This window comes from Bombina bombina, chromosome 2, assembly GCF_027579735.1.
Source record: "Bombina bombina isolate aBomBom1 chromosome 2, aBomBom1.pri, whole genome shotgun sequence".
Lineage (NCBI taxonomy): Eukaryota > Metazoa > Chordata > Amphibia > Anura > Bombinatoridae > Bombina > Bombina bombina.
In genome coordinates this window covers 355,367,810-355,394,349 of record NC_069500.1, presented here as the reverse complement: position 1 = coordinate 355,394,349, position 26,540 = coordinate 355,367,810, and the positions used below count along the sequence as shown (strand labels likewise).

General features: G+C 44.3%; 1 protein-coding gene across 3 annotated transcripts in view; it reads left to right on the top strand.

The window, feature by feature from the left end:
- Window positions 1-26,540, top strand: part of KDM2B (lysine demethylase 2B) — a 1,014,988-nt gene that overhangs the window by 185,649 nt on the left and 802,799 nt on the right. The gene's annotated exons all lie outside the window — the stretch shown is intronic.

Genomic DNA, 26,540 nt, shown 5'->3' with positions numbered 1-26,540 from the left:
TACAAAGGTTCTGGGCTCACTTCTGGCGGTCCTAGGACCGCGAGGCATAGCGGTGGCTCCTTACCTGGACGATATCCTGATACAGGCGTCAAGCTTTCAAATTGCCAAATCTCATACAGAGATAGTTCTGGCATTCCTGAGGTCGCATGGGTGGAAAGTGAACGAAGAAAAGAGTTCTCTATCTCCTCTTATGAGGGTTTCCTTCCTAGGGACTCTAATAGATTCTGTAGAAATGAAAATTTACCTGACGGAGTCCAGGTTATCAAAACTTCTAAATGCTTGCCGTGTTCTTCACTCCATTCCGTGCCCCACGGTGGCTCAGTGCATGGAAGTAATCGGCTTAATGGTAGCGGCGATGGACATAGTGCCATTCGCGCGCCTGCATCTCAGACCGCTGCAATTATGCATGCTCAGTCAGTGGAATAGGGATTACACAGATTTGTCCCCTCTACTAAATCTGGATCAGGAAACCAGAGAATCTCTTCTCTGGTGGTTATCTCGGGCCCATCTGTCCAAGGGTATGACCTTTCGCAGACCAGATTGGACAATTGTAACAACAGATGCCAGCCTTCTAGGTTGGGGTGCAGTCTGGAACTCCCTGAAGCCTCAGGGTTCATGGACTCAGGAGGAGAAACTCCTCCCAATAAATATTCTGGAATTAAGAGCAATATTCAATGCTCTTCTGGCTTGGCCTCAGCTAGCAACACTGAGGTTCATCAGATTTCAGTCGGACAACATCACGACTGTGGCTTACATCAACCATCAAGGGGGAGCCAGGAGTTCCCTAGCAATGTCAGAAGTCTCCAAGATAATTCGCTGGGCAGAGACTCACTCTTGCCACCTGTCAGCGATCCATATCCCAGGCATAGAGAACTGGGAGGCGGATTTTCTAAGTCGTCAGACTTTTCATCCGGGGGAATGGGAACTCCATCCGGAGGTGTTTGCTCAATTGGTTCTCCGTTGGGGCAAACCAGAATTGGATCTCATGGCGTCTCGCCAGAACGCCAGGCTTCCTTGTTACGGATCCAGGTCCAGGGACCCAGAAGCGGCACTGATAGATGCTCTAGCAGCGCCTTGGTTCTTTAACCTGGCTTATGTGTTTCCACCGTTTCCTCTGCTCCCTCGTCTGATTGCCAAAATCAAACAGGAAAGAGCATTGGTGATATTGAGAGCGCCTGCGTGGCCACGCAGGACCTGGTATGCAGACCTAGTGGACATGTCATCCTTTCCACCATGGACTCTGCCTCTGAGACAAGACCTTCTAATACAAAGTCCTTTCAATCATCCGAATCTACTTTCTCTGAGACTGACTGCATGGAGATTGAACGCTTGATCCTATCAAAGCGTGGCTTTCCGAGTCAGTAATTGATACCTTAATACAGGCACGAAAGCCTGTCACCAGGAAAATTTACCATAAGATATGGCGTAAATATCTTCATTGGTGTGAATCCAAGAATTACTCATGGAGTAGGGTTAGGATTCCTAGGATATTGTCCTTCCTCCAAGAGGGTTTGGACAAAGGATTATCAGCTAGTTCTTTAAAGGGACAGATTTCTGCTCTGTCTATTCTTTTACACAAGCGTCTGGCAGAAGTTCCAGATGTTCAGGCATTTTGTCAGGCTTTAGTTAGAATTAAGCCTGTGTTTAAACCTGTTGCTCCTCCATGGAGCTTAAACTTGGTTCTTAAAGTTCTTTTTCTGATGGCTATTTCCTCGGCTCGAAGTGTCTCGGAGTTATCTGCCTTACATTGTGATTCTCCTTATCTGATCTTTCATTCAGATAAAGTTGTTCTGCGTACAAAAGCTGGGTTTTTACCTAAGGTGGTTTCTAACAAGAATATCAATCAAAAGATTGTTGTTCCATCATTATGTCCTAATCCTTCTTCAAAGAAGGAACGTCTTTTGCATAATCTAGACGTAGTCCGTGCCTTGAAGTTTTACTTACAGGCTACTTAAGATTTTCGCCAAACATCTAACCTGTTTGTTGTTTACTCTGGACAGAGGAGAGGTCAGAAGGCCTCGGCAACCTCTCTTTCTTTTTGGCTTCGGAGTATAATCCGTTTAGCCTATGAGACTGCTGGACAGCAGCCTCCTGAAAGGATTACAGCTCATTCTACTAGAGCTGTGGCTTCCACCTGGGCCTTTAAAAATGAGGCCTCTGTTGAACAGATTTGCAAGGCTGCAACTTGGTCTTCCCTTCATACTTTTTCCAAATTTTCCAAATTTGATACTTTTGCTTCTTCGGAGGCTGTTTTTGGGAGAAAGGTTCTACAGGCAGTGGTTCCTTCCGTTTAAGTTCCTGCCTTGTCCCTCCCATCATCCGTGTACTTTAGCTTTGGTATTGGTATCCCACAAGTAATGGATGATCCGTGGACTGGATACACTTAACAAGAGAAAACATAATTTATGCTTACCTGATAAATTTATTTCTCTTGTAGTGTATCCAGTCCACGACCCGCCCTGTCCTTTTCAGGCAGGTCTAAATTTTAATTAAACTACAGTCACCACTGCACCCTATGGTTTCTCCTTTCTCGGCTTGTTTCGGTCGAATGACTGGATATGGCAGTGAGGGGAGGAGCTATATAGCAGCTCTGCTGTGGGTGATCCTCTTGCAACTTCCTGTTGGGAAGGAGAATATCCCACAAGTAATGGATGATCCGTGGACTGGATACACTACAAGAGAAATACATTTTTCTCCAACATTGGTGTGTCCGGTCCACGGCGTCATCCATAACTTGTGGGAATATTCTCTTCCCCAACAGGAAATGGCAAAGAGCACAGCAAAAGCTGTCCATATAGTCCCTCCTAGGCTCCGCCCACCCCAGTCATTCTCTTTGCCGTTGCACAGGCAACATCTCCACGGAGATGGTGAAGAGTATGTGGTGTTTAGTTGTAGTTTTTTTATTCTACTATCAAGAGTTTGTTATTTTAAAATAGTGCTGGTATGTACTATTTACTCTGAAACAGAAAAAGATGAAGAGTTCTGTTTGTGAGAGGAATATGATTTTAGCAGCAGTAACTAAAATCGTTTGCTGTTTCCACATAGGACTGTTGAGATGAAATAACTTCAGTTGGGGGAAACAGTTAGCAGACTTTTCTGCTTAAGGTATGACTAGCCATATTTCTAACAAGACTGTGTAATGCTGGAAGCTGTCATTTCCCCTCATGGGGACCGGTAAGCCATTTTCTTAGTCTCAAACAGAATAAAGGGCTTAATATGGGCTATAAAACTGGTAGACACTTTTATGGGCAAGACCGATTGCTTTATTTGGGCATTTTATACAGCTTGATGTTGAAATTCAAACTTATAAACTTTGGGGAACGTTTTTTAACGTGAGGCACTGGTTTAGACATCTTTCCAGTCAGGAAGGGCCTTCCCTGTAGTAGGCTGAGCCTCATTTTCGCGCCATTACTGCGCAGTTACTTTTGAGAGCAGGACATGCAGCTGCATGTGTGTGGGTCTGAAAGTAGTTGAAAAGGTTCCTAGAAGGCTTCATTTGGTATCGTATTCCCCCCTGGGTTTGGTAAAGTCGCAGCCAAGGCTGTAGCTGGGACTGTAGAGGGGTTAAAACTGTAACCGGCTCCGGTTTCTCCATTTTAAGGGTTAAAGGTATGAAATTTGGGGTGCAATGCTTTGAATGCTTTAAGACACTGTGGTGAAAATTTGGTTAAATTTGAACAATTCCTTCATAGTTTTTCACATATTCAGTAATAAAGTGTGCCCTGTTTAAAATTTAAAGAGACAGTAACGGTTTTGTTTTAAAACGGTTTTTGTACTTTATTGACAAGTTTAAGCCTGTTTAACATGTCTGTACCTTCAGATAAACTATGTTCTGTATGTATGGAAGCCAATGTGTCTCCCCCTTCAAAATTGTGTGATAATTGTACCATAGCGTCCACACAAAGTAAGGACAGTACTGCCACAGATAGTAAAGTTGCCCAAGATGATTCATCAGATGAAGGGAGTAGACATAGTTCTACATCATCTCCTTCTGTGTCTACACCAGTTTTGCCCACGCAGGAGACCCCTAGTACTTCTAGCGCGCCAATGCTTGTTACTATGCAACAATTGACGGCAGTAATGGATAACTCCATAGCAAATATTTTATCCAAAATGCCTGCATTTCAGAGAAAGCGCGATTGCTCTGTTTTAAACACTGTAGAGCAGGAGGGCGCTGATGATAATTGCTCTGTCATACCCTCACACCAATCTGAAGGGGCCATGAGGGAGGTTTTGTCAGATGGGGAAATTTCAGATTCAGGTAGAATTTCTCAACAGGCAGAACCTGATGTTGTGACATTTAATTTTAAATTAGAGCATCTCCGCGCACTGCTTAAGGAGGTGTTATCTACTCTGGATGATTGTGACAACCTGGTCATTCCAGAAAAATTGTGCAAGATGGACAAGTTCCTAGAGGTTCCGGTGCACCCAGACGCTTTTCCTATACCCAAGCGGGTGGCGGACATAGTGAATAAGGAGTGGGAGAAGCCCGGCATACCTTTTGTTCCCCCTCCTATATTTAAGAAATTATTTCCTATGGTCGACCCCAGAAAGGACTTATGGCAGACAGTCCCTAAGGTCGAGGGGGCAGTTTCTACACTAGCCAAGCGCACTACTATTCCTATCGAGGATAATTGTGCTTTCAAAGATCCTATGGATAAAAAATTGGAGGGTTTGCTTAAAAAGATTTTTGTACAGCAAGGTTACCTCCTGCAACCTATTTCGTGCATTATTCCTGTCACTACAGCAGTGTGGTTCTGGTTCTGGTTCGAGGAACTAGAAAAGTCGCTCAGTGGAGACACTCCGTATGAGGAGGTTATGGACAGAGTTCACGCACTTGTTAGCTAATTCCTTTATTTTAGATGCCGCCTTGCAGTTAGCTAGATTAGCGGCGAAAAATTCTGGGTTTGCAATTGTGGCGCTCTGGCTAAAGTCTTGGCCAGCGGATGTATCTTCCAAGACAAAATTGCTTAATATCCCCTTCAAGGGTAAAACTCTTTTTGGGCCAGAATTGAAAGAGATTATCTCGGACATCACTGGGGGTAAGGGCCACGCCCTCCCACAAGATAGGCCTTTCAAAGCCAAGAATAAGTCTAATTTTCGTTCCTTTCGCAATTTCAGGAACGGACCGGCCTCTAACTCTGCAGCCTCTAGACAAGAGGGTAATGCTTCGCAAACCAAACCAGCTCGGAAACCGATGCAAGGGTAAGCAGGCCAAGAAGCCTGCTGCTGCTAACAAAACAGCATGAAGGAGTAGCCCCCGATCCGGGACCGGATCTAGTAGGGGGCAGACTCTCTCTCTTCGCTCAGGCTTGGGCAAGAGATGTTCAGGATCCCTGGGCACTAGAAATAGTTTCTCAGGGTTATCTTCTGGAATTCAAGGAACTACCCCCAAGGGGAAGGTTCCACATGTCTCACTTATCTTCAAACCAAATAAAGAGACAGGCATTCTTACATTGTGTAGAAGACCTGTTAAAAATGGGAGTGATACACTCAGTTCCAACCGTGGAACAAGGAATGGGGTTTTACTCAAATCTGTTTGTAGTTCCCAGAAAAGAGGGAACTTTCAGACCAATTCTGGATTTAAAGATCCTAAACAAATTTCTCAGAGTGCCATCGTTCAAAATGGAAACCATTCGAACGATTTTACCTACAATCCAGGAGGGTCAATTTATGACTACCGTGGATCTAAAGGATGCGTATCTACATATTCCTATCCACAAAGATCATCATCAGTTCCTAAGGTTCGCCTTTCTGGACAAACATTACCAGTTTGTGGCTCTCCCATTCGGGCTAGCCACTGCTCCAAGGATTTTCACAAAGGTACTCGGGTCCCTTCTAGCGGTTCTAAGACCAAGGGGCATTGCAGTGGCACCTTACTTGGACGACATTCTGATACAAGCGTCGTCTCGTTCAAAGGCAAAGGCTCACACAGACATCGTTCTGGCCTTTCTCAGATCTCACGGATGGAAAGTGAACATAGATAAAAGTTCCCTGTCTCCGTCGACAAGAGTTCCTTTCTTGGGGACAATAATAGATTCTTTAGAAATGAAGATTTTCCTGACAGATGTCAGAAAGTCAAAACTTCTAAACGCTTGTCAAGTTCTTCATTCTGTTCCACGTCCTTCCATAGCTCAGTGCATGGAAGTAGTAGGGTTGATGGTTGCAGCAATGGACATAGTTCCTTTTGCGCGAATTCATCTAAGACCATTATAACTGTGCATGCTGAAACAGTGGAATGGGGACTATACAGACTTGTCTCCAGTGATTCAAGTAGATCAGAAGACCAGAGACTCACTCCGTTGGTGGCTAACCCAGGACCACCTGTCCCAGGGAATGAGTTTCCGCAGACCAGAGTGGGTCATCGTCACGACCGACGCCAGTCTAGTGGGCTGGGGCGCGGTCTGGGACTCCCTGAAAGCTCAGGGGTTATGGTCTCGGGAAGAGTCTCTTCTCCCGATAAACATTCTGGAACTGAGAGCGATATTCAATTCTCTCAGGGCTTGGCCTCAACTAGCAAAGGCCAGATTCATAAGATTCCAATCAGACAACATGACGACTGTTGCTTACATCAACCATCAGGGGGGAACAAGGAGTTCCCTGGCGATGAGAGAAGTGACCAAAATCATAAAATGGGCGGAGGATCACTCCTGCCACCTATCTGCGATCCACATCCCAGGAGTGGAAAACTGGGAGGCGGATTATCTGAGTCGTCAGACATTCCATCCGGGGGAGTGGGAACTCCACCCGGAGATCTTTGCCCAGTTGACTCAATTATGGGGCATTCCAGACATGGATCTGATGGCGTCTCGTCAGAACTTCAAGGTTCCTTGCTACGGGTCCAGATCCAGGGATCCCAAGGCGACTCTAGTGGATGCATTAGTAGCGCCTTGGACCTTCAACATAGCTTATGTGTTTCCACCGTTTCCTCTCATTCCCAGGCTGGTAGCCAGGATCAAGCAGGAGAGGGCCTCGGTGATCTTGATAGCTCCTGCGTGGCCACGCAGGACTTGGTATGCAGACCTGGTGAATATGTCATCGGCTCCACCATGGAAGCTACCTTTGAGACAGGATCTTCTAGTACAAGGTCCATTTGAACATCCAAATCTAGTTTCCCTTCAGCTAACGGCTTGGAAATTGAACGCTTGATTTTATCTAAGCGTGGGTTTTCGGATTCTGTAATAGATACTCTGATACAAGCCAGAAAACCTGTAACTAGGAAGATTTACCATAAAATATGGAAAAGATATATCTGTTGGTGTGAATCCAAGGGATTCTTGTGGAGTAAGATCAAAATTCCTAGGATCCTTTCCTTTCTCCAAGACGGTTTGGATAAGGGATTATCAGCGAGTTCTCTAAAGGGTCAGATTTCTGCTTTATCTGTCTTATTACACAAACAACTGGCAGCTGTGCCTGATGTTCAAGCTTTTGTTCAGGCTTTGGTCAGGATCAAGCCTGTTTACAGACCTTTGACTCCTCCCTGGAGTCTGAATTTAGTTCTTTCAGTTCTTGAAGGGGTTCCGTTTGAACCTCTACATTCCATAGATATCAAGATGTTATCTTGGAAAGTTCTGTTTTTGATTGCTATTTCTTCTGCTAGATGAGTTTCTGAGTTATCTGCTTTGCAGTGTAATCAGCCCTATCTGGTTTTCCATTCAGATAAGGTTGTTTTGCGTACTAAACCTGGTTTCCTTCCAAAGGTTGTTTCCAACAAGAATATTAACCAGGAAATAGTTGTACCTTCTTTGTGTCCGAATCCAGTTTCAAAGAAGGAACGTTTGTTACACAATTTAGATGTAGTTCGTGCTTTAAAGTTTTATTTAGAAGCAACAAAGGATTTCAGACAAATGTCTTCTCTGTTTGTCGTTTATTCTGGCAAGAGGAGAGGTCAAAAAGCTACTGCTACCTCTCTTTCCTTTTGGCTGAAAAGCATCATCCGATTGGCTTACGAGACTGCTGGACGGCAGCCTCCTGAACGCATCACAGCTCACTCTACTAGGGCTGTGGCTTCCACATGGGCCTTCAAGAACGAGGCTTCTGTTGATCAGATATGTAAGGCAGCGACTTGGTCTTCCCTGCACACTTTTGCCAAATTCTACAAATTTTATACTTTTGCTTCTTCGGAGGCTATTTTTGGGAGAAAGGTTTTGCAAGCCGTGGTGCCTTCCGTTTAGGCAACCTGATTGGCTCCCTCCCTTCATCCGTGTCCTAAAGCTTTGGTATTGGTTCCCACAAGTTATGGATGACGCCGTGGACCGGACACACCAATGTTGGAGAAAACAGAATTTATGCTTACCTGATAAATTACTTTCTCCAACGGTGTGTCCGGTCCACGGCCCCCCCTGGTTTTTAAATCAGGTTTGATGAATTGCTTTCTTTAACTACAGTCACCACGGCACCCTATAGTTTCTCCTGGTTTTTTTCTCCTGTCCGTCGGTCGAATGACTGGGGTGGGCGGAGCCTAGGAGGGACTATATGGACTGCTTTTGCTGTGCTCTTTGCCATTTCCTGTTGGGGAAGAGAATATTCCCACAAGTTATGGATGACGCCGTGGACCGGACACACCGTTGGAGAAAGTAATTTATCAGGTAAGCATAAATTCTGTTATCAGGTAAGCATAAATTATGTTTTTTATTTTATCCCTCCCTTTCTAGTGACTTGGGTATTTCTATCCCATACGTCAATAGCTCATGGACTTTTGCCAATTACTTGAAAGAAAACATAATTTATGTAACAACTTACCTGATAAATTAATTTCTTTCATATTGGCAAGAGTCCATGAGGCTCACCCTTTTTATGGTGGTTATGATTTTTGAATGAAAAGCACAATTTAATTTCCAGTTCCTCTTTTTGTATTCTTTTTTACTCCTTATTTTATCATCCCACTACTTGGCTATTCGTTAAACTGAATTGTGGTTGTGGTGAGGGGTGTGTTTATAGGCATTTTGAGGTTTGGGAAACTGCCCCTCCTGGTAGGATTGTGTATCCCATACGTCACTAGCTCATGGACTCTTGCCAATATGAAAGAACTTACCTGATAAATTATGTTTTTTTTCTCATATAGGTGGCGAGAGTCCACTTTCTAGTTACTGATGGTATATACATTCCTACCAGGAGGGGGCAAAGTTTCCCAAAACTCAAATACCTATAAATACACCTCCCACCTCACTCATACCTCAGTTTTAATTTTTTGCCTCCTTAGGAGGTGGTGAAGCATGATGTGATTTCTTTAGTGAAAGGCACTTCTAAACATATTGAAGCCCAGTTCCTCTCTAAGTGCAGTGTTTGTCTGAGGGATGTGAAGGGAGTATTGCCTGATAATACCATGTTTTTTGCCTATGGGAAAGCTTTTCATAAGGCTCTCTGTAAATTGGTCGCAGGGATTCATCTACTGCCTCCGTTTATAGATCTACAATATACTCTTGTACCATTACCTCTGCTGATATGTTTCAGTACTGGATTGGTGTCTTACTAAATTTTACCATTTTGATGTTTGTGCTTCTTCAGAAGAAGTTTTTGGTAGAAAGGTTCTTCAGACAACTGTCTAAGTTTTTTGAATTTTTAAGAAAAGTTATTTTTTTGGATATAATTTCTCTGCAGAAATAGCTGTTTTCTTCATAAATGGAAGGAGTCCACAGCTGCATTCATTACTTTTGTGAATTCAGAACCTAGCCACCAGGAGTAGGCAAAGACACCCCAGCCAAAGGCTTAAATATCTCTCCCACTTCCCTCATCCCCTAGTCATTCTTTGCCTTTTGTTTTAGGAGGTTGGCAGAGAAGTGTTAGAAGTTTTCTCCAACATAGGTGTGTCCGGTCCACGGCGTCATCCTTACTTGTGGGATATTCTCCTCCCCAACAGGAAATGGCAAAGAGCCCAGCAAAGCTGGTCACATGATCCCTCCTAGGCTCCGCCTACCCCAGTCATTCTCTTTGCCGTTGTACAGGCAACATCTCCACGGAGATGGCTTAGAGTTTTTTAGTGTTTAACTGTAGTTTTTATTATTCAATCAAGAGTTTGTTATTTTAAAATAGTGCTGGTATGTACTATTTACTCAGAAACAGAAAAGAGATGAAGATTTCTGTTTGTATGAGGAAAATGATTTTAGCACCGTAACTAAAATCCATGGCTGTTCCACACAGGACTGTTGAGAGCAATTAACTTCAGTTGGGGGAACAGTGTGCAGTCTCTTACTGCTTGAGGTATGACACATTCTAACAAGACGATGTAATGCTGGAAGCTGTCATTTTCCCTATGGGATCCGGTAAGCCATGTTTATTAAGATAGTAAATAAGGGCTTCACAAGGGCTTATTAAGACTGTAGACTTTTTCTGGGCTAAATCGATTCATTATTAACACATATTTAGCCTTGAGGAATCATTTATTCTGGGTATTTTGATATGATTATATCGGCAGGCACTGTTTTAGACACCTTATTCTTTAGGGGCTTTCCCTAATCATAGTCAGAGCCTCATTTTCGCGCCGGTATGGCGCACTTGTTTTTGAGGACAGCATGGCATGCAGCTGCATGTGTGTGGAGCTCTGATACATAGAAAAGTCTTTCTGAAGACATCATTTGGTATCGTATTCCCCTTTGGGCTTGGTTGGGTCTCAGCAAAGCAGATTCCAGGGACTGTAAAGGGGTTAAATATAAAAACGGCTCCGGTTCCGTTATTTTAAGGGTTAAAGCTTCCAAATTTGGTGTGCAATACTTTTAAGGCTTTAAGACACTGTGGTGAAATTTTGGTGAATTTTGAACAATTCCTTCATACTTTTTCGCAATTGCAGTAATAAAGTGTGTTTAGTTTAAAATTTAAAGTGACAGTAACGGTTTTATTTTAAAACGTTTTTTGTGCTTTGTTATCAAGTTTATGCCTGTTTAACATGTCTGAACTACCAGATAGATTGTGTTCTGACTGTGGGGAAACCAAGGTTCCTTCTCATTTAACTATATGTATTTTATGTCATAAAATTTTTTAGTAAAAATGATGCCCAAGATGATTCCTCAAGTGAGGGGAGTAAGCATGGTACTGCATCATCCCCTCCTTCGTCTACACCAGTCTTGCCCATACAGGAGGCCCCTAGTACATCTAGTGCGCCAATACTCCTTACTATGCAACATTTAACGGCTGTAATGGATAATTCTATCAAAAACATTTTAGCCAATATGCCCACTTATCAGCGAAAGCGCGACTGCTCTGTTTTAGAAAATTCTGTAGAGCATGAGAACGCTGATGATATGGTTTCTGAAGGGCCCCTACACCAGTCTGAGGGGGCCAGGGAGGTTTTGTCTGAGGGAGAAATTTCAGATTCAGGAAACATTTCTCAACAAGCTGAACCTGATGTGATTACTTTTAAATTTAAGTTGGAACATCTCCGCGCTCTGCTTAAGGAGGTGTTATCCAATTTGGATGATTGTGATTATCTGGTCATTCCAGAACCACTATGTAAAATGGAAAAGTTCTTAGAGGCCCCGGGGCCCCCCGAAGCTTTTCCTATATCCAAGCGGGTGGCGTACATTGTTAGTAAAGAATGGGACAGGCCCGGTATACCTTTAGTACCTCCCCCCATATTTATAAAATTGTTTTCCTATAGTCGACCCCAGAAAGGACTGATGGCAGACAGTCCCCAAGGTCGAGGGGGCGGTTTCTACTCTACACAAGCGCGCCACTATACCCATAGAAGATAGTTGTGCTTTCCAAGATCCTATGGATAAAAAATTAGAAGGTCTGCTAAAGATGTTTGTTCAGCAAGGTTCCCTTCTACAACCAATTGCATGCATTGTCCCTGTCACTGCAGCCGCGTGTTTCTAGTTTGATGAGCTAGGAAAGGCGATTATTAGTAATTCTTCTTCTTATGAGGAGATTATGGACAGAATTCGTGCTCTTAAATTGGCTAATTCTTTCACCCTAGACGCCACCTTGCAATTGGCTAGGTTAGCGGCGAAAAAATTCTGGGTTTGCTATTGTGGCGCAGAGCGCTTTGGTTAAAATCTTGGGCAGCGGATGCGTCTTCCAAGAACAAATTGCTTGACATTCCTTTCAAGGGGAAAACACTCTTTGGCCCTGACTTGAAAGAGATTATCTCTGATATCACTGGGGGCAAGGGCCACGCCCTTCCTCAGGATAGGTCTTTTCAAGACCAAAAATAAACCTAAGTTTCGTCCCTTTCGCAGAAACGGATCAGCCCCAAGGGCTACGTCCTCTAAGCAGGAAGGTAATACTTCTCAAGCCAATCCAGCCTGGAGACCTATGCAAGGCTGGAACAAAGGAAAGCAGGCCAGGAAACCTGCCACTGCTACCAAGACAGCATGAAATGCGGGCCCCCGATCCGGGACCGGATCTGGTGGGGGGCAGACTCTCTCTCTTCGCTCAGGCTTGGGCAAGAGATGTTCTGGATCCTTGGGCGCTAGAAATAGTCTCCCAAGGTTATTCTCTGGAGTTCAAGGGGCTTCCTCCAAGGGGGAGGTTCCACAGGTCTCAGTTGTCTTCAGACCACATAAGAAGACAGGCATTCTTACATTGGGTAGAAGACCTGCTAAAAATGGGAGTGATTCATCCTGTTCCATTAGGAGAACAAGGGATGGGGTTCTACTCCAATCTGTTCATAGTTCCCAAAAAAGAGGGAACGTTCAGACCAATCTTAGATCTCAAGATCTTGAACAAGTTTCTCAAGGTTCCATCGTTCAAGATGGAAACCATTCGAACACTTCTTCCTTCCATCCAGGAAGGTCAATTTATGACCAAGGTGGATTTCAAGGATGCGTATCTACATATTCCTATCCACAAGGAACATCATCGGTTCCTAAGGTTTGCATTCCTGGACAAGCATTTCCAGTTCGTGGCGTTTTCTTTCGGATTAGCCACTGCTCCTAGGATTTTCTCATAGGTACTAGGGTCCCTTCTGGCGGTGCTAAGACCAAGGGGCATTGCTGTAGTACCTTACTTGGACGACATTCTGATTCGAGCGTCGTCCCTTCCTCAAGTAAAGGCTCACACGGACATTGTCCTGGCCTTTCTCAGATCTCACGGATGGAAAGTGAACGTGGAAAAGAGTTCTCTATCTCCGTCAACGAGGGTTCCCTTCTTGGGAACTATAATAGACTCCTTAGAAATGAGGATTTTTCTGACAGAAGCCAGAAAAACAAAACTTCTAGACTCTTGTCGGATACTTCATTCCGTTCCTCTTCCTTCCATAGCGCAGTGCATGGAAGTGATAGGTTTGATGGTAGCGGCAATGGACATAGTTCCTTTTGTGCGCATTCATCTAAGACCATTACAACTGTTCATGCTCAGTCAGTGGAATGGGGACTATTCAGACTTGTCTCCGAAGATACAAGTAAATCAGAGGACCAGAGACTCATTCCGTTGGTGGCTGTCCCTGGACAACCTGTCACAAGGGATGACCTTCCGCAGACCAGAGTGGGTCATTGTCACGACCGACGCCAGTCTGATGGGCTGGGGCGCGGTCTGGGGATCCCTGAAAGCTCAGGGTCTTTGGTCTCGGGTAGAATCTCTTCTACCGATAAATATTCTGGAACTGAGAGCGATATTCAATGCTCTCAAAGCTTGGCCTCAGCTAGCGAGGGCCAAGTTCATACATCAACCATCAGGGGGGAACAAGGAGTTCCCTAGCGATGGAAGAAGTGACCAAAATCATTCTATGGGCGGAGTCTCACTCCTGCCACCTGTCTGCTATCCACATCCCAGGAGTGGAAAATTGGGAAGCGGATTTTCTGAGTCGTCAGACATTGCATCCGGGGGAGTGGGAACTCCATCCGGAAATCTTTGCCCAAGTCACTCAACCGTGGGGCATTCCAGACATGGATCTGATGGCCTCTCGTCAGAACTTCAGAGTTCCTTACTACGGGTACAGATCCAGGGATCCCAAGGCGGCTCTAGTGGATGCACTAGTAGCACCTTGGACCTTCAAACTAGCTTATGTGTTCCCGCCGTTTCCTCTCATCCCCAGGCTGGTAGCCAGGATCAATCAGGAGAGGGCGTCGGTGATTTTGATAGCTCCTGCGTGGCCACGCAGGACTTGGTATGCAGATCTGGTGAATATGTCATCGGCTCCACCATGGAAGCTACCTTTGAGACGAGACCTTCTTGTTCTAGGTCCGTTCGACCCACTCCAGCTGACTGCTTGGAGATTGAACGCTTGATCTTATCAAAGCGAGGGTTCTCAGATTCTGTTATTAATTCTCTTGTTCAGGCCTGAAAGCCTGTAACCAGAAAAATTACCACATAATTTGGTATATCTGTTGGTGTGAATCTGCAGGATTCCCTTGGGACAAGGTTAAGATTCCTAAGAGTCTATCCTTCCTTCGAGAAGGATTGGAAAAAGGATTATCTGCAAGTTCCTTGATGGGACAGATTTCTGCCTTGTCTGTGTTACTTCACAAAAAGCTGGCAGCTGTGCCAGATGTTCTAGCCTTTGTTCAGGCTCTGGTTAGAATCAAGCCTGTTTACAAAATTTTGACTCCTCCTTGGAGTCTCAACCTAGTTCTTTCAGTTCTTCAGGGGGTTCCGTTTGAACCCTTACATTCCGTTGATATTAAGTTATTATCTTGGAAAGTTTTGTTTTTGGTTGCAATTTCTTCTGCTAGAAGAGTTTCAGAATTATCTGCTCTGCAGTGTTCTTCTCCTTATCTGGTGTTCCATGCAGATAAGGTGGTTTTGCGTACTAAACCTGGTTTTCTTCCAAAAGTTGTTTCTAACAAAAACATTAACCAGGAGATAGTTGTGCCTTCTTTGTGTCCTAATCCAGTTTCAAAGAAGGAACGTTTGTTGCACAACTTGGATGTAGTTCGTGCTCTCAAATTTTACTTAGCAGCTACTAAGGATTTCAGACAAACTTTGTCTTTGTTTGTTGTTTATTCTGGTAAACGGAGAGGTCAAAAAGCAACTTCTACCTCTCTCTCCTTCTGGATTAAAAGCATTATCCGATTGGCTTATGAGACTGCCGGACGGCAGCCTCCTGAAAGAATCACAGCTCACTCCACTAGGGCTGTGGCTTCCACATGGGCCTTCAAGAACGAGGCTTCTGTTGATCAGATATGTAAGGCAGCGACTTGGTCTTCACTGCACACTTTTTCTAAATTTTACAAATTTGATACTTTTGCTTCTTCTGAGGCTATTTTTGGGAGAAAGGTTTTGCAAGCCGTGGTGCCTTCCATTTAGGTGACCTGATTTGCTCCCTCCCTTCATCCGTGTCCTAAAGCTTTGGTATTGGTTCCCACAAGTAAGGATGACGCCGTGGACCGGACACACCTATGTTGGAGAAAACAGAATTTATGTTTACCTGATAAATTACTTTCTCCAACGGTGTGTCCGGTCCACGGCCCGCCCTGGTTTTTTTAATCAGGTCTGATAATTTATTTTCTTTAACTACAGTCACCACGGTAACATATGGTTTCTCCTATGCAAATATTCCTCCTTAACGTCGGTCGAATGACTGGGGTAGGCGGAGCCTAGGAGGGATCATGTGACCAGCTTTGCTGGGCTCTTTGCCATTTCCTGTTGGGGAGGAGAATATCCCACAAGTAAGGATGACGCCGTGGACCGGACACACCGTTGGAGAAAGTAATTTATCAGGTAAACATAAATTCTGTTTTTCAATAGTCTCTTATGGAGGGTAGTACTCTTAAGCATGGTACTGGAGTTTTAAGTAGTCCTGTCGGCTTCTCAGTGAGAGCATGGATGAAAGTTAGAGTCCGGAAATTCAGGGAGAATCTTTCTGCAAAACTATCCCGACTTATATTAACAGCTCCACAAGCAATCAGCGTTGACAAGTTTTGCTGCCTGCTTTCTTCTGTGTTCCTGTTCCACGGCGTAGATTCCGGTAATATCGTTTCATTCTTTCATTATGATGGCCTTGTATTACAAATGTTTTCCCGAGAGGCTACCACCTTGCGGGACTAACTATAACTCAGGGTCTCAGTGAGGCTCCTTTTGTATCTTGGAATAAAGGGTTAATATCTCCTGTGGGGGGGTTATTGAACGGGGGGTTTTATCATGTTTGTTATGTGATTTGTCCTGCTTATGTGTGGTGTTACTTAGGCTCTTGGCTAGGAACATAACGACTTTTGGAAGTGACGCGGCCTTTACAGTTGAGCGCGCTTTTTCTGGACTGCACAGTGCACCTGGTGTCCATGCGTGGTCACGTTTTCACTCTCCATTTCTGACCATGTGGCGATGGAACATTTCTGGTCCGCTGGTGTCTGGGTCCTAAGATGTGGTGAGTGCCCAACCATTGTGGGTGTCAGGTGCCATTTACTTTTCTTATTTGGTCCTTTTTTGTATTCAATATCCCAGTTATGGAGGATTCTGATAATGTGGAGACTAACGCCTCTGACTCAGAGTCTATTTCTCGTGAGGAATACGAATTGGCCCAGGTGATACATGCCCTTCAGGTATGTTCAGAATGCCGTTTTAGAGTTCTCAATTCCTCGGGATCGGGGAATTAAGGAGCCGCTGAGCCATCAGTCTCTGGGGGCCCTGTTCCCTGAGTGGCGAGTTCCCTACCACCAACTTTTACTACACATGCAGGTAACCCAGATTTTGCTTATCCTTCTCTGGAAGGTGGCTTGTTCCCCCCCTGGGCGTTATGTCATGTTTTTGCATGTCCATTATTATGGCGCTGGCGCATCTGCAGCTACCAGAAGTGTGCTTACGATATTGTAAGTGTTCCGTTGACCGGGGCTCTTCAGGCATGGGATGGCCTGCTCAGCTATCGGGGGGAATGACTGTCCCTGAGGCTTCAGGGGATCAACTGTTGGGGTCGTCTTCTGCCCCGGCGACGATATGCTGTGCCTTTCGTTATAGACTAACGCTTCTTCGTGTCCTTTTGAGGCACATTCTGGCGTTGCTGGAGGATCCCATCCTTAACGGATACGGGAATTCTCAGTCTTCTACTTCGAATGGCTCGCAGAATTAGCTATATGAGGATGAAGTCATCTTCTTATAGCCTTATTTATTGAGTATCCTATCCAGTCCTGAGCTGGAAGAACATGATTCTGGTCTTTCAGGTGTGTCTGTTCTTCTTGGGCGATAACCTAAGGGTTACCTTAGCTTTTATTTTAGCTTTTATTTTAATCCAGTTAGGATGATTTTTTTATTTAAGCTCCTCTATATTTGGGGTCCTCTGGTTCCCTACTCGGAGGAGGTATGGAGACTTGCCTTTGTTCTACTCGCTCTTCGAGTGACTTAGCTCCTCGAGGTTCTGCCTTGGTTTTTAGAGTATTGTCACGCCTCTGTCGTGCTCCAGCTAATTTTTTTGAGTGTTTGGACTATTGTAGGGGTTGTTCTCTTCCTTTTGGTTTGAGATTTGTGAGTGAGTCTTGTTCCCATTTTCCTGGTTAGTTTGGTTTTTCCCCGGTGAGGTCTGATTTTTCAGACGGGGTATTTGTGTTCCCTGTGGTGTTGTTTGTTTTAAATAATTCTGGGACTCGGGCCTATAGTTTTGTTTGGGATCTTTCTGGTAGTCTGGAAACTTATGATCCTGTGGCTGTTCAGTTTTTCTCCTGTTAAGTGTAGTCAGTCCACGGGTCATCCATTACTTATGGGATATTAACTCCTCCCTAACAGGAAGTGCAAGAGGATCACCCAAGCAGAGCTGCTATATAGCTCCTCCCCTCTACGTCACACCCAGTCATTCTCTTGCACCTAACTAATAGATAGGATGTGTGAGAGGAGTGTGGTTATTAAATTTAGTTTTTTATTACTTCAATCAAAAGTTTGTTGTTTTAAACAGCACTGGAGTGTGTTGTTGCTTCTCAGGCAGTATTAGAAGAAGAATCTACCTGAGTTTGTGTATGATCTTAGCGGACGTAACTAAGATCCATTTGCTGTTCTCGGCCATTCTGAGGAGCGAGGTAACTTCAGAACAGGGGACAGCGGGCAGGGTTCACCTGCAAAGAGGTATGTTGCAGTATATTATTTTCTAAGGAATGGAATTGACTGAGAAAATACTGCTAATACCGATATAATGTAAGTACAGCCTTAAATGCAGTAGTAGTAACTGGTATCAGGCTGTTATGTATGTATGTTGGCACCAAAGTATTTCTGGGGAATGGCACTTCACTTGGAAAATACTGTATACATATAACTCTAGCCTCTCTGCAGTGATAGCGACTAGCAACAGGCTTTTATTCTGATTCATATATTTAAAACGTTTACTGACAGGTTAATCGTTTTTTCTCTGAGGTACTTGGTGAAAATTTATGGGCATTATTTTCCACTTGGCTGTCGTTTATTTTGCATAAAATCAGTTACTAAGCTTCCCCACTGCTGTATTAAGAGTGGGAGGGGCCTATTTTTGGCGCTTTTACTACGCATTAAAAATTCAGTCACAGTCTTCCTTATTCTCCCTGCATGATCCAGGACGTCTCTACAGAGCTCAGGGGTCTCCAAAACTAGTTTGAGGGAGGTAATCACTCACAGCAGACCTGTGAGACTGTGCTTTGACTGTGATAAAAAACGTATTTATTTGTCAATCGTTTTTTTTTTTGGTATTAATAATCCATTTGCTTGGGTGCTATCCTTTGCTAAATTAATGCATTTCATATGAAAAATTGATTGCTATAACTAAACCGGTTCATTGTTATATCAAAGTGACAGTTTTTTTGTGTGCTTCTTAAAGGCACAGTAACGTTTTGCATATTGCTTGTAAATTCAATTGAAAAGTATTTCCAAGCTTGCTAGTCTAATTGCTAGTTTGTTTAAACATGTCTGACACAGAGGAATCTCTTTGTGCAATATGTTCAAAAGCCAAGGTGGAGCCCAATAGAAATTTATGTACTAATTGCATTGATGCTACTTTAAATAAAAGCCAATCTGTACATGTTAAGCAACATTCACCAGACAACGAGGGGGAAGTTATGCCGACTAACTTGCCTCACGTGTCAGTACCTGCATCTCCCGCTCAGGAGGTGCGTGATATTGTAACGCCAAGTACATCAGGGCGGCCATTACAAATCACTTTACAAGACATGGCTAATGTTATGACTGAAGTTTTGTCTAAATTGCCAGAACTTAGGGGTAAACGAGATCACTCTGGGGTGAGAACAGAGTGCGCTGATAATGCTAGGGCCATGTCTGATACTGCGTCACAATTTGCAGAACATGAGGACGGAGAGCTTCATTCTGCGGGTGACGGATCTGATCCAAATAAACTCGATTCAGACATTTCAAATTTCTCCAACATAGGTGTGTCCGGTCCACGGCGTCATCCTTACTTGTGGGATATTCTCTTCCCCAACAGGAAATGGCAAAGAGCCCAGCAAAGCTGGTCACATGATCCCTCCTAGGCTCCGCCTACCCCAGTCATTCTCTTTGCCGTTGTACAGGCAACATCTCCACGGAGATGGCTTAGAGTTTTTTAGTGTTTAACTGTAGTTTTTTATTATTCAATCAAGAGTTTGTTATTTTAAAATAGTGCTGGTATGTACTATTTACTCTGAAACAGAAAAGAGATGAAGATTTCTGTTTGTATGAGGAAAATGATTTTAGCAACCGTTACTAAAATCCATGGCTGTTCCACACAGGACTGTTGAGAGGAATTAACTTCAGTTGGGGGAACAGTGAGCAGTCTTTTGCTGCTTGAGGTATGACACATTCTAACAAGACGATGTTATGCTGGAAGCTGTCATTTTCCCTATGGGATCCGGTAAGCCATTTTTATTCAGACAGTAAATAAGGGCTTCACAAGGGCTTATTAAGACTGTAGACATTTTCTGGGCTAAATCGATTCATATATTACACATATTTAGCCTTGAGGAATCATTTAATCTGGGTATTTTTGTTAAATAATATCGGCAGGCACTGTTTTAGACACCTTATTCTCTAGGGGCTTTCCCTAATCATAGGCAGAGCCTCATTTTCGCGCCGGTATTGCGCACTTGTTTTTGAGAAGCATGACATGCAGTCGCATGTGTGAGGAGCTCTGATACATAGAAAAGACTTTCTGAAGGCGTCATTTGGTATCGTATTCCCCTTTGGGCTTGGTTGGGTCTCAGCAAAGCAGATACCAGGGACTGTAAAGGGGTTAAAGTTAAAAACGGCTCCGGTTCCGTTATTTTAAGGGTTAAAGCTTCCAAATTTGGTGTGCAATACTTTTAAGGCTTTAAGACACTGTGGTGAAATTTTGGTGAATTTTGAACAATTCCTTCATACTTTTTCGCAATTGCAGTAATAAAGTGTGTTCAGTTTAAAATTTAAAGTGACAGTAACGGTTTTATTTTAAAACGTTTTTTGTACTTTGTTATCAAGTTTATGCCTGTTTAACATGTCTGAACTACCAGATAGACTGTGTTCTGAATGTGGGGAAGCCAAGGTTCCTTCTCATTTAAATAAATGCGATTTATGTGACACTGAAAATGATGCCCAAGATGATTCCTCAAGTGAGGGGAGTAAGCATGGTACTGCATCATTCCCTCCTTCGTCTACACGAGTCTTGCCCACTCAGGAGGCCCCTAGTACATCTAGCGCGCCAATACTCCTTACTATGCAACAATTAACGGCTGTAATGGATAATTCTATCAAAAACATTTTAGCCAAAATGCCCACTTATCAGCGTAAGCGCGACTGCTCTGTTTTAGATACTGAAGAGCATGAGGACGCTGATGATAATGGTTCTGAAATGCCCCTACACCAGTCTGAGGGGGCCAGGGAGGTTTTGTCTGAGGGAGAAATTTCAGATTCAGGGAAAATTTCTCAACAAGCTGAACCCGATGTGATTACATTTAAATTTAAGTTGGAACATCTCCGCGCTCTGCTTAAGGAGGTATTATCCACTCTGGATGATTGTGAGAATTTGATCATCCCAGAGAAACTATGTAAAATGGACAAGTTCCTAGAGGTCCCGGGGCTCCCAGAAGCTTTTCCTATACCCAAGCGGGTGGCGGACATTGTAAATAAAGAATGGGAAAGGCCCGGTATTCCTTTCGTCCCTCCCCCCATATTTAAAAAATTGTTTCCTATGGTCGACCCTAGAAAGGACTTATGGCAGACTGTCCCCAAGGTCGAGGGAGCGGTTTCTACTTTAAACAAACGCACCACTATACCCATAGAAGATAGTTGTGCTTTCAAAGATCCTATGGATAAAAAATTAGAAGGTTTGCTTAAAAAGATGTTTGTTCAGCAAGGTTACCTTCTACAACCAATTTCATGCATTGTCCCTGTCACTACAGCCGCGTGTTTCTGGTTCGATGAGCTAGTAAAGGCGATCGATAGTGATTCTCCTCCTTATGAGGAGATTATGGACAGAATCCGTGCTCTCAAATTGGCTAATTCTTTCACCCTAGACGCCACTTTGCAATTGGCTAGGTTAGCGGCGAAGAATTCTGGGTTTGCTATTGTGGCGCGTAGAGCGCTTTGGTTGAAATCTTGGTCAGCGGATGCGTCTTCCAAGAACAAACTCCTTAACATTCCTTTCAAGGGGAAAACGCTGTTTGGCCCTGACTTGAAAGAGATTATCTCTGATATCACTGGGGGTAAGGGCCACGCCCTTCCTCAGGATAGGTCTTTCAAGGCCAAAAATAAACCTAATTTTCGTCCCTTTCGTAGAAACGGACCAGCCCCAAGTGCTACGTCCTCTAAGCAAGAGGGTAATACTTCTCAAGCCAAGCCAGCCTGGAGACCAATGCAAGGCTGGAACAAGGGAAAGCAGGCCAAGAAACCTGCCACTGCTACCAAGACAGCATGAAATGTTGGCCCCCGATCCGGGACCGGATCTGGTGGGGGGCAGACTCTCTCTCTTCGCTCAGGCTTGGGCAAGAGATGTTCTGGATCCTTGGGCACTAGAAATAGTCTCCCAAGGTTATCTTCTGGAATTCAAGGGGCTTCCCCCAAGGGGGAGGTTCCACAGGTCTCAATTGTCTTCAGACCACATAAAGAGACAGGCATTCTTACATTGTGTAGAAGACCTGTTGAAAATGGGAGTGATTCATCCTGTTCCATTAGGAGAACAAGGGATGGGGTTCTACTCCAATCTGTTCATAGTTCCCAAAAAAGAGGGAATGTTCAGACCAATCTTAGATCTCAAGATCTTAAACAAGTTTCTCAAGGTTCCATCGTTCAAAATGGAAACCATTCGAACAATTCTTCCTTCCATCCAGGAAGGTCAATTCATGACCACGGTGGATTTAAAGGATGCGTATCTACATATTCCTATCCACAAGGAACATCATCGGTTCCTAAGGTTCGCATTCCTGGACAAGCATTACCAGTTCGTGGCGCTTCCTTTCGGATTAGCCACTGCTCCAAGGATTTTCACAAAGGTACTAGGGTCCCTTCTAGCGGTGCTAAGACCAAGGGGCATTGCAGTAGTACCTTACTTGGACGACATTCTGATTCAAACGTCGTCCCTTCCTCAAGCAAAGGCTCACACGGACATAGTCCTGGCCTTTCTCAGATCTCACGGATGGAAAGTGAACGTGGAGAAGAGTTCTCTATCTCCGTCGACAAGGGTTCCCTTCTTGGGAACAATAATAGACTCCTTAGAAATGAGGATTTTTCTGACAGAGGTCAGAAAAACAAAACTTCTAAACTCTTGTCAAACACTTCATTCCGTTCCTCTTCCTTCCATAGCGCAGTGCATGGAAGTAATAGGTTTGATGGTAGCGGCAATGGACATAGTTCCTTTTGCGCGCATTCATCTAAGACCATTACAACTGTGCATGCTCAGTCAGTGGAATGGGGACTATACAGACTTGTCTCCGAAGATACAAGTAAATCAGAGGACCAGAGACTCACTCCGTTGGTGGCTGTCCCTGGACAACCTGTCACAAGGGATGACCTTCCGCAGACCAGAGTGGGTCATTGTCACGACCGACGCCAGTCTGATGGGCTGGGGCGCGGTCTGGGGATCCCTGAAAGCTCAGGGTCTTTGGTCTCGGGAAGAATCTCTTCTACCGATAAATATTCTGGAACTGAGAGCGATATTCAATGCTCTCAAGGCTTGGCCTCAGCTAGCAAAGGCCAAGTTCATACGGTTTCAATCAGACAACATGACGACTGTTGCGTACATCAACCATCAGGGGGGAACAAGGAGTTCCCTGGCGATGGAAGAAGTGACCAAAATCATTCAATGGGCGGAGACTCACTCCTGCCACCTGTCTGCAATCCACATCCCAGGAGTGGAAAATTGGGAAGCGGATTTTCTGAGTCGTCAGACATTACATCCGGGGGAGTGGGAACTCCATCCGGAAATCTTTGCCCAAATTACTCAACTGTGGGGCATTCCAGACATGGATCTGATGGCCTCTCGTCAGAACTTCAAGGTTCCTTGCTACGGGTCCAGATCCAGGGACCCCAAGGCGACTCTAGTAGATGCACTAGTAGCACCTTGGACCTTCAAACTAGCTTATGTATTCCCGCCGTTTCCTCTCATCCCCAGGCTGGTAGCCAGGATCAATCAGGAGAGGGCATCAGTGATCTTGATAGCTCCTGCGTGGCCACGCAGGACTTGGTATGCAGATCTGGTGAATATGTCATCGGCTCCACCATGGAAGCTACCTTTGAGACGAGACCTTCTTGTTCAAGGTCCGTTCGAACATCCGAATCTGGTCTCACTCCAGCTGACTGCTTGGAGATTGAACGCTTGATCTTATCAAAACGAGGGTTCTCAGATTCTGTTATTGATACTCTTGTTCAGGCCAGAAAGCCTGTAACTAGAAAAATTTACCACAAAATATGGAAAAAATATATCTGTTGGTGTGAATCTAAAGGATTCCCTTGGGACAAGGTAAAAATTCTTAAGATTCTATCCTTTCTTCAAGAAGGATTGGAGAAAGGATTATCTGCAAGTTCCTTGAAGGGACAGATTTCTGCCTTGTCTGTGTTACTTCACAAAAAGCTGGCAGCTGTGCCAGATGTTCAAGCCTTTGTTCAGGCTCTGGTTAGAATCAAGCCTGTTTACAAACCTTTGACTCCTCCTTGGAGTCTCAACTTAGTTCTTTCAGTTCTTCAGGGGGTTCCGTTTGAACCCTTACATTCCGTTGATATTAAGTTATTATCTTGGAAAGTTTTGTTTTTGGTTGCAATTTCTTCTGCTAGAAGAGTTTCAGAATTATCTGCTCTGCAGTGTTCTCCTCCTTATCTGGTGTTCCATGCAGATAAGGTGGTTTTACGTACTAAACCTGGTTTTCTTCCAAAAGTTGTTTCTAACAAAAACATTAACCAGGAGATAGTCGTGCCTTCTTTGTGTCCGAAACCAGTTTCGAAGAAGGAACGTTTGTTGCACAATTTGGATGTTGTTCGCGCTCTAAAATTCTATTTAGATGCTACAAAGGATTTTAGACAAACATCTTCCTTGTTTGTTGTTTATTCTGGTAAAAGGAGAGGTCAAAAAGCAACTTCTACCTCTCTCTCTTTTTGGATTAAAAGCATCATCAGATTGGCTTACGAGACTGCCGGACGGCAGCCTCCTGAAAGAATCACAGCTCATTCCACTAGGGCTGTGGCTTCCACATGGGCCTTCAAGAACGAGGCTTCTGTTGATCAGATATGTAGGGCAGCGACTTGGTCTTCACTGCACACTTTTACCAAATTTTACAAGTTTGATACTTTTGCTTCTTCTGAGGCTATTTTTGGGAGAAAGGTTTTGCAAGCCGTGGTGCCTTCCATTTAGGTGACCTGATTTGCTCCCTCCCTTCATCCGTGTCCTAAAGCTTTGGTATTGGTTCCCACAAGTAAGGATGACGCCGTGGACCGGACACACCTATGTTGGAGAAAACAGAATTTATGTTTACCTGATAAATTACTTTCTCCAACGGTGTGTCCGGTCCACGGCCCGCCCTGGTTTTTTAATCAGGTCTGATATTTTATTTTCTTTAACTACAGTCACCACGGTATCATATGATTTCTCCTATGCAAATATTCCTCCTTTACGTCGGTCGAATGACTGGGGTAGGCGGAGCCTAGGAGGGATCATGTGACCAGCTTTGCTGGGCTCTTTGCCATTTCCTGTTGGGGAAGAGAATATCCCACAAGTAAGGATGACGCCGTGGACCGGACACACCGTTGGAGAAAGTAATTTATCAGGTAAACATAAATTCTGTTTTTAAGTTTAAGCTGGAAAACCTCCGTGTATTACTAGGGGAGGTGTTAGCGGCTCTGAATGATTGCAACACAGTTGCAATCCCAGAGAAAATGTGTAGGTTGGATAAATATTTTGCGGTACCGACGAGTACTGACGTTTTTCCTATACCTAAGAGACTTACTGAAATTGTGACTAAGGAGTGGGATAGACCCGGTGTGCCTTTCTCACCCCCTCCTATATTCAGAAAAATGTTTCCAATAGACGCCACCACACGGGACTTATGGCAAACGGTCCCTAAGGTGGAGGGAGCAGTTTCTACTTTAGCTAAGCGTACCACTATCCCGGTGGAGGATAGCTGTGCCTTTTCAGATCCAATGGATAAAAAGTTAGAGGGTTACCTTAAGAAAATGTTTGTTCAACAAGGTTTTATATTGCAACCCCTTGCATGCATTGCGCCTGTCACGGCTGCGGCAGCATTTTGGTTTGAGTCTCTGGAAGAGACCCTTGACTCAGCTCCATTAGATGAGATTACACACAAGCTTAAAACCCTTAAGCTAGCTAATTCATTTATTTCTGATGCCGTAGTACACTTAACTAAACTTACGGCTAAGAATTCCGGATTCGCCATTCAGGCGCGCAGAGCGCTGTGGCTAAAATCCTGGTCAGCTGATGTGACTTCTAAATCTAAATTGCTTAACATACCTTTCAAGGGGCAGACATTATTCGGGCCCGGTTTGAAAGAAATTATCGCTGATATTACGGGAGGTAAAGGCCATGCCTTGCCTCAAGACAGAGCCAAACCAAGGGCTAGACAGTCTAATTTTCGTGCCTTTCGTAACTTCAAGGCAGGAGCAGCATCAACTTCCTCTGCTCCAAAACAGGAAGGAGCTGTTGCTCGCTACAGACAAGGCTGGAAACCTAACCAGACCTGGAACAAGGGCAAGCAGGCCAGAAAACCTGCTGCTGCCCCTAAGACAGCATGAAGTGAGGGCCCCCGATCCGGAAACGGATCTAGTGGGGGGCAGACTCTCTCTCTTCGCCCAGGCTTGGGCAAGAGATGTCCAGGATCTTTGGGCGTTGGAGATCATATCTCAGGGATATCTTCTGGACTTCAAAGCTTCTCCTCCACAAGGGAGATTTCATCTTTCAAGGTTGTCAACAAACCAGATAAAGAAAGAGGCGTTTCTACGCTGTGTACAAGACCTCTTACTAATGGGAGTGATCCACCCAGTTCCGCGTTAGGAACACGGACAAGGGTTTTACTCAAATCTGTTTGTGGTTCCCAAAAAAGAGGGAACCTTCAGACCAATATTGGATTTAAAGATCCTAAACATATTCCTAAGAGTTCCATCGTTCAAAATGGAAACTATTCGGACAATCTTACCCATGATCCAAAGAGGTCAGTACATGACCACAGTGGATTTAAAGGATGCCTACCTTCACATACCGATTCACAAGGATCATTACCGGTATCTAAGGTTTGCCTTCCTAGACAGGCATT